The sequence below is a fragment of the Gekko japonicus genome, unplaced genomic scaffold (genome assembly GCF_001447785.1).
Source record: "Gekko japonicus isolate JY-2015 unplaced genomic scaffold, Gekko_japonicus_V1.1 scaffold2299, whole genome shotgun sequence".
NCBI lineage: Eukaryota > Metazoa > Chordata > Lepidosauria > Squamata > Gekkonidae > Gekko > Gekko japonicus.
The window spans coordinates 99,112-107,448 of NW_015170960.1; the positions used below are offsets into that span (position 1 = coordinate 99,112).

At 47.1% G+C, this 8,337-nt stretch overlaps 1 protein-coding gene across 1 annotated transcript in view; it reads left to right on the plus strand.

Moving 5' to 3' along the window:
• Positions 1–8,337, plus strand: part of ADGRB1 (adhesion G protein-coupled receptor B1) — a 184,770-nt gene that overhangs the window by 49,027 nt on the left and 127,406 nt on the right. The gene's annotated exons all lie outside the window — the stretch shown is intronic.

Here is an 8,337-nt window from a genome sequence, read left to right on the forward strand (position 1 = left end):
CTCCTCCTCCTCCTCCTCCTCCTCCTCCTCCTCTTCTTCTTCTTCTTCTTCTTCTTCTTCTTCTTCTTCTTCTTCTTCTTCTTCTTCTTCTTCTTCTTCTTCTTCTTCTTCTTCTTCTTCTTCTTCTTCTTCCTCTTCTCTATGCCTTTTTGTTGTACATGGCCTAGAACTCTGCAGAAGCAGAGAGAGGGCGATTAACAGATCAAATTACTACTACTACTACTACTACTACTACTACTACTACTACTACTAGATGGCCCTGGAAGTCCCGTCCAATTCTATGATTCTATAAAAGCAGAGCTCCCCAGAGCTGTGCTTGGTGTCGTGGACTGGGGATGACTGATGGAGAAACCCTTTACTTTTGCAGAGAAACTCTTTACTTTTGCTTAAAAAGAATCCCAGAAGAAGAAGAATTTTTCTACTGGTTCCAATCCACATGCCAGCTGCTGGACAGGGCTGAAATAGACATTGTTGTTGTTATTTTGGCCCCACGGAGGGGATTTTTTATTGCATTTTTAAATTAAACTACAAACTACAATGAAAGAAGGGAAAGGGGATTACATTTAAGGAGAAAGAAAAGAATAACCACTACTAACTAAAAACCCAAGAGAGGAGATCATTACAACTGCTTTAGTAAAAAGTTTTTCTTAAAACGCTAGTATCTTTTGAACTTAGTCAGACCTGCTAAAATATCTTTTACGTCTTAAATGTAACTATTAGAGAAAAACCCTAGAGCATCTCATTATTAAAAGCTATACTTTCAGAGGCACAATTCAGAGTCCTTCAGCCTTCATTTTTTCTTATCTTGTCTTTTCCTCAGTTTGTATGGACTTTTAGGGGCAGCCGTCCCTTTTTCAGAAAGAGAGTCCTCCCCGGAATAGACATTGTTGAGAGATGTTGCAGGATCGCACGGCAAAAGCAGAGGAGGAGGTAAACCATAGAGTTTTGCCCAAATCCCAGAGTGTCCCCAGCAATGTGCTGATGTGACTTCTGGGCTCACAGGGAGTGACATCAGCGCACTGGGGTGCTGCCAACATTCTTCTCCCCATTCCACCACCCTTTGGCCTGCTGAGTGGTGTCGGGAAGGTGCCCTTGGTCTTAGTAGGATCCCCTGCCCTCCGTGGCGAATGACAGCCCTACCGTTGGCTAATTTATGCCTTTAGGTAAACTTGGGAAATGTTAGGAGTCCTGATTTTAATGGCATACATTCCCCCGCCCCTGCAATTGCAGAATCAATGGCTATCTATATCTCCTTATCTGTTTCTTGCCCAATGGAAAGAGCTAATCTTTGCTTTAAATTAAGAAAACAAAACACTAATTTAAAGCAGTTCGGTGCTTGTTCGGTTATCTTGGCATCAAATCCTTTGCCAGCAGAAGGAGCAGAGAATTCCTTGGCTGTTGCCGGAGATCGTGTCATCTTGGTTTTTAAATTATTGATTTGACTTTTACCATGCCCTCCCCGCCAAAGGGAACATCAGCGTAGATTTGCCCAAAGAAGCAGCTATAATGAAATGGGGGTTCCTGAGGCATCTTAGCAGGGATGGAAACCTGTCAGGATCGGCGGTTTCTGGCAGTAGGTCAGCAGGAGAAACCATATGTTAGCTTCCTAGCCAATCAGGGAGCCAAAATCAGAGTAAAGTTCTAAAACAGTGATACATGTGTAGAATTTAGTATTTTCTATGCTGGTTGAATGGTTCAGGTTCTGACACAGAGGGCCCAGGTTCTGGTTCAGGTAAGGTTTGTGCTGAATAAGTTATCTATACAATGGAGATACAGGGGTCAAGGTATCTCTTGTGCAAGTATATCAACATCTCCTGGTTGTCCATGGCCCCAAGGATGTCTGGCTTCTTTCTCTGTCTTGGCTCCAGCCTGGTAGAACAAGTAAGGTTGCCAAGTCGGAATTACCTTGCAGGCGGGGGACTCCTGGGTGGCTCCTGGCACGTGCACGAAAACCATAGAGTTTTCCCTTGTATGGCCGTGGCCCCGCCCCCAGCATGCCCGGCGTCATAATGTCACTTCCCTGTGACGCGCACGCAGGGGCAGGGTTCCCCCCAGGACCCGATTCCCCGGCATCGGGGAACGGGCCTCTGGGGTGGGGGGGTTTCCGCCCCCTGGGGAGACTTGGAAGCCCTAAGAACAAGCTCCCTTTTGAGATCAAGGTCCTGTGGGATTTGCTACGGTTAGGGTTACCAGGTCGCTTACCTTTTTCTTTTTAAAATTTTATTTATTATTTTATCTACATACATCTAATAATTTTTCAAATTTAAGGGTCCACTATTTACATTTTTCTTCTATCCATTTATACACTTTCAACCATCTGTTTTGGAAGATCTTTTCATCCTTTCCCTGTAATACTGTATTCAGTTTATCCATCTCTGCAACATTCAACAATTTTTTTAACAATTTCTTCTCTTAGTGGTAATTTCTCTAATTTCCAGTATTTAGCTACTAATATTCTGGCTGAAGTAAGGATATAGGTCAATGTATATATCATTTTGTTCTATACCATTCAGGATTATATTCCACAAACAGATTTCTGGTAGTAGTTCTAATTCAATATTCGTTATATCTAGAATTCTTTAAAGGAGGTTGCTCTCATTAATTTCATCATCTTCCATATTTTAGACCATTTTTCTAGCTGGAGGTTATATCCAAAATCCTGCATCCAAGCTATCATTGTGGTTTTTACTATTTCATCCTGTGTATAATCTGCTAAAAGATAATTATATACATTTTTTGTATAAGCTTATCATTGGATGACAGCCATATTTTTGTCCCAATCAGACTCTGACGTGTAAAATTAGGTCGCTTACCTTTTTCGACGGTAGGGAGGGAATTGGTTCAGGTCTGGGACATTCTTGCATGTGCTGCGATGACGTCACCCGGAAGTGACATCATCACACTAGGCATGCTGCCAGTGGACACTCTAGCATTCAGCTTGAAAACTCTATGAAGCAGAATGCTAGAGTGTCCCCCCTGGTGATGTGCCTAGGGTGATGACGTTACCTCCTGGTGACGTCATCGCGCCAGGCATGTCGGCTGTATCCAGGCACTTTGGGGGTGGGGTTCCCCCACTGGCTGTATCCAGGCTAGCGGGCCAGGGGCCCTTTGAGCAGGCAACCCCCCACCCCCTAGCGGTTACAGTTCTGCAGGACCTGTGAGACGGAGCTGTTCCCCCGGGCCTCCAGAAGAGGCGGTGGTCATCCAAACCTATCTCCGCCTCCCCTGCTGACAATGGTGGCCAAATGGACCCAGCTTAAACTGAGCATTGTTGTCGAAGCGGATCCACCCTGATTGTGTTTGGTTTGCGTTTGAAGAGAAATATAGTTTTAACTATCTGATTATATAGTTATTTTTGCGATTCGAAAGCAAGACATTGCAAGTAGATAAATAGGTACCACTTCGGTGGGAAGGGAACAGCGTTCCGTGCGCCTTGGTGTTTAGTCATGCCGGCTACATGACCATGGAAACGTCTTTGGACAGTGCTGGCTCTTTGGCTTTGAAACGGAGATGAGCACCGCAACCCTAGAGTCGGATTCGACTGGCTTTCGAGCAAGGGAACCTTTTAACTTGCCCTGAGCCCACTTGTGGGGAGGGTAAGATAAAAAAATCGAATTAAATAAATGAATGACTTTCACCTATAACTGCATGCACACAGAGCCTGGGTGTGGGCCGTGGGGCACGTTTGGAATTCTGACATGGCTGCCACAGGAGGCGGAGCCAAAACAAAATGGTTGCCCCGGCTTAATTTCAGGCACACAGTAAAGATCCTTGTGTGGTGGTGGCAGCTGCAGCCAAAGCAGTATTTAAAAAGAAAAATCTGCACACCCAATCCAAATTCTATTAGCCAATCAGAAGCCTTTCTGGGGTGAGGTCTTATCTGGCCCCACTCACTTCATTAAAAAAAATAGTTGGTGGGCACCAGACAAGGTGTTGGCAGGTGCCTTGGCGCCCACGGAATCCAGTGGGATTCCTGACAGTGAGGGGCAGTGGTTATGATCCAACAGGCTACCTATGTCGTTCAGAACATCTAAAATTGCTCAGTTATCACCAGTGTTCCCTCTAAGCTGAGTTAGTGTGAGCTAGCTCACAGTTTTTTAGCCTCTAGCTCACACATTTTTGTCTTAGCTCAGGAAGGATGGCTCCAGAGCAGAACTAATTTATGCAGCAGCCAAACTGCTTGCTCACAGCTTTAATGCCAGTAGCTCACAAAGTAGAACTTTTGCTCACAAGACTCCACAGCTTAGAGGGAGCATTGGTTATCACGTGCAGCTCCCACCTGCAGCCATTCTGGTGTAGTGGTTAAGTGCATGGGCTCTAATCTGGGAGAGCCGGGTTTGATTCCCCGCTCCTCCATGTGCAGCTGCTGGTGCGACCTTGGGTCAGTCACAAGTTCTCTCAGAGCTGTTATCTCAAGAGCAGTTCTCAAGAGAGCTCTCTCAGCCCCACCCACCTCACACGGTGTCTGTTGTGGGGAGGGGAAGAGAGAGGAGTTTGTGAGCCACTCTGAGACTCCCTTGGGTAGTGAAGGGTGGGGTATAGATTCAATCTCCTCCTCCTCCTCCTCCTCCTCCTCCTCCTCCTCTTCTTCTTCTTCTTCTTCTTCTTCTTCTTCTTCTTCTTCTTCTTCTTCTTCTTCTTCCTGCCACGAGGTTCTCCTTGTGACAACTTTCCCCTAATTAAGTTACGATTCAGTCTGAGATTTTGAGAAAACCTCAAAGCCAATTTGCTTGGAGGCCATTAAAATCTAAAATAATAATAGTAATAAAAAGATTGCTTGACGTGCCATTAGGAAGCTGGTGGGGCTTTTTTTTTCTTCCTTCCTGCCAGTGATAGGCGAAAAGTCAATATTTGCATTTAAATGGATCTTTGACTGCAAACTGAGAATATCATCAGCAAGTTGAAGGCGCCTGAGAGGGAGAGAGAGAGATTCTTTTCTGAGGAAAATAAAGAAATTAAAATAGCCTTTTCTGCTCTTTTGGTAGAAGGGAGTGCTTGAGGAAGCCTGACCTTTGAGATGACGTGCTTCTGAGAGCCCCGCTGTCCTGGGCTGCCATTCTCACACTTCACGACTGGCTCCTAAAATGAATCATCTCACTGTTCATTCATAGTGAAAGCATTTAGTGATGTATGGAAACCTTACCTCCCCAAACTGAGAACTTGCATCTCTTTATGCTTGTCAGAATTGGGTCTCATGAGCAGAGATCCCCAATTGTGCCTTCAGGGGCCATTTCCTGCAGGAGCACGCAGGAGCGGAGCTCCGGCAGTAAAGAGCCCAGGGGGCGGGCACATGCAACAAGCCCCGCCCCCTGCTCCCAGCAGCCCTCAGTCAGAGCAAGAAGCAGCCAGGTAAGTTGCAGAGCCCCCCCCCACCCTAGTCCAAAACAGTCCAGTGGCACATTTAAGACCAAGTTCTATTCAGGTACAAGCTCTCCCTCCTCTGCAAGGACAGATCTGCGTGTGTGTCCCCCCCCCCGATAGCTAGCAATCCAAAACAGTCCAGTGGAGGCTGAGTGGTGGGTGTTGCCTTCTGACACACTTCCGGTGATGTCAGGGGGTGTGGCATATGCAAATAAGTTATGCTAATGAGTTATGCTAATGAGCTCCTGCACCTCTTTTTCTTCGAAATGACCCCTGTGTGCCTTTAAATGTTGCTTTATCTTACCCACTTAAAGGTTGCGGTCACACACGCCAGAAAAAACAAGGGGGCTATTTCCTCCGGAGGAATTTGACCCGCAGTTGCACAATCACACCTCCCTTTGAACCTGCCGGAGCAGACAATCAGTGTGTGATCAGACGCAACTGTGGGTGAGTCGGTTTTTTTGTTAGTGTGTTTGCTGTTTTTTCCCCATGCGCTGATGTTCTTAAAGTACAAAAGAGAGCAAAGGAAAAGGCATTAGGCTAGCTCACGATCTACTTTCAGAGACTTCATGACCCAGTTTTGAGTTCCAACCCATATGTTAGACAACCTTGATATAGCCCAATATGGTCTATCATGATTGGCAGCAGCACCGTCTCCCGCAAAGACCTTTCCCGGCACTGCTACCTGGAGATGCCCAGGCTGGAATCTTTTGTTTTATTGATTGATTGACTGATTGATTTGATTTGATTTCTATTCCAGGCGGGCTCAGGGAGGGCTACAGCATAAAATATATACAATACCAGCTTTAAAGTATTAAAACATCATAGTAAAGGTAAAGATAAAGGTTTCCCTTGCTCAAAAGCCCATCGAATCTGACTCTAGGGGTGCGGTGCTCATCTCCGTTTCCAAGCCAAAGAGCTAGCGTTGTCCAAAGACTTTTCCATGGTCATGTGGCCGGCATGACTAAATGCCGAGGCGCACGGAACGCTGTTCCCTTCCCACCAAAGTGGTACCTATTTATCTACTTGTAATTTCTTGCTTTCGAACTGCTAGGTTGGCAGGAGCTGGGACCAGAGACGGGCGCTCACTCCGTCAGGCGGCACTTGGGTCTCGAACAGCTGCACTACCGACCTTCTGGTCTGCAGTTCAGCATCTTAACCCATTGAGCCACTGCATCGTACTAAAACGTAAAACCATAAAAACCCAGTACAAGATGGAAGGAGCCATTTGCATACAGCGCCATAAGAGAACCATCCGGCTGACGTGGAACTAGCTCGAATGGTCCAAAAGGCAGGAACTAGCTCGAATGGTCCAAAAGGCAATTTCCTCCTGACCTCTTTGCCTTCTGGTCGATGACTGCAGACAGCAGCAGCTGCAGGAGAGAACAGGAGGGAGGGAAGCCGGGCTGCTGTCTATTGCAGGGAGACTTCCGCGAGGAAGGTCAGAGGTTGTTTCTCAGGCGCTGCAGTGAATCCTGTTGTTTGGCTCGAATTCCGGCAGCCTGCTTAGTCCAGTTTGGCCTGAGCTTCTCAGGGTTTGGGAGCTCAGGGTTGGGAAATACCCGGAGGTTTTGGGGGTGAAGCCTGAGGGGGTGGGGTTTGAGGAAGGGAGGGGCTTTGACGGGGTATGATGCCCGAGATACCACCTTCCAAAAAAAGCCAGTTTCTCTAAGGGAAATGATCTCTGTCACCTGGAGATTAGTTGTAATAGTAGTTTGTCAAACTTTGTGGGAGCTAAGTGGTATCTCTGCCATGGTCAATACTTGGACGGGAGACCACCTGGGCTTGCTGCACAGAGGAAGGCGATGGCAAGTGACTTCTGCTAATGTCATGGCTGGAAAGCCCCATAGAAAGGGTCACCATGAGTCTGTTGCAACTCAATGGCTTCTCCTTGAATCCTAGAACCACAGAGTCGGAAGGGCCCATAGAGGACATCTAGTCCAACCCCCTGCTCAATGCAGGATCAGCCTAGAGCATCCCTGACAAGGGTTTGTCCAGACGCTGCTTAAAGACTTCCAGGGAGGGGGAGCTCACCCCCTCCCCAGGCAGCTGATTCCATTCTTGCACGACAATTACTGTGACCGATTTCACACAAGAACTGTGCTTCGGTCCCGCCTCCCTTTGCCCTGCGTCTATTGGTCAATTTCCCACTCGAAGCCGCACGGCCGCATTTTGACACGCGGCCTTGCCCGATTTCCCCCCGCGGTTTTGTGATCCTCAAAAAACAGGATCACGAAAGCGCGAGGGAAATTGGGCGAAGCTGTGGGTCAAAATGCGTCTTAATGAGGATCTTATTGAGATCCTCATTAAGACTCATTATTGCTGAAAGAAATCTCCAAGACAAACAAACCTCTCACAGTTAAGAACGGAGTCTCCAAGAATATAAGCTTCAACCATACCCTGTTACCTGTTCAAAATATTATAATTTGTATAAACAACAAAAAATTACCTCCCCTCCTCCTCCCCTGCGCTATTCCTAACTTAACTGTACCTATACAATAAAATCCACCTTTCTGTTTGAGCTTTACTTTGAGTCAAGTGCCATTTCGAAAAGGGTCCCCCCCTCAACCTCCTCTTCTCCAGACTGGACATTCCCAAGTCCCTCGGCCTTTTCTCGTAGGGCTCCCCCCCCTCTTCCAGTTAGGAAATCAAACGAGGCTGAAGTCTGCCCGGGTCTCGTGCCTGTTAACTAGGGGACATTCCGTAGAAAAAGAGGTGCTGGAGCTCATGTCAGAGGGAGTCAGTTTCCTTTGGACTTTGCTTCGCAGTTGCCAGTCAGGAGGAGTGTGTGCAGGGCTATTTTTGGGCAGGAACGCACAGGAACGGAGTTCCGGCTGGCTCCAGAGTTGGCCACGCCCAGCAGGAACTCATTAGCATAACAGGCCACACCCCACAGCAGGAACTCATTAGCATATTAGGCCACACCCTTGACAGCACAGCTCATTAGCATATTAGGCCACACCCCCATTTTACCAG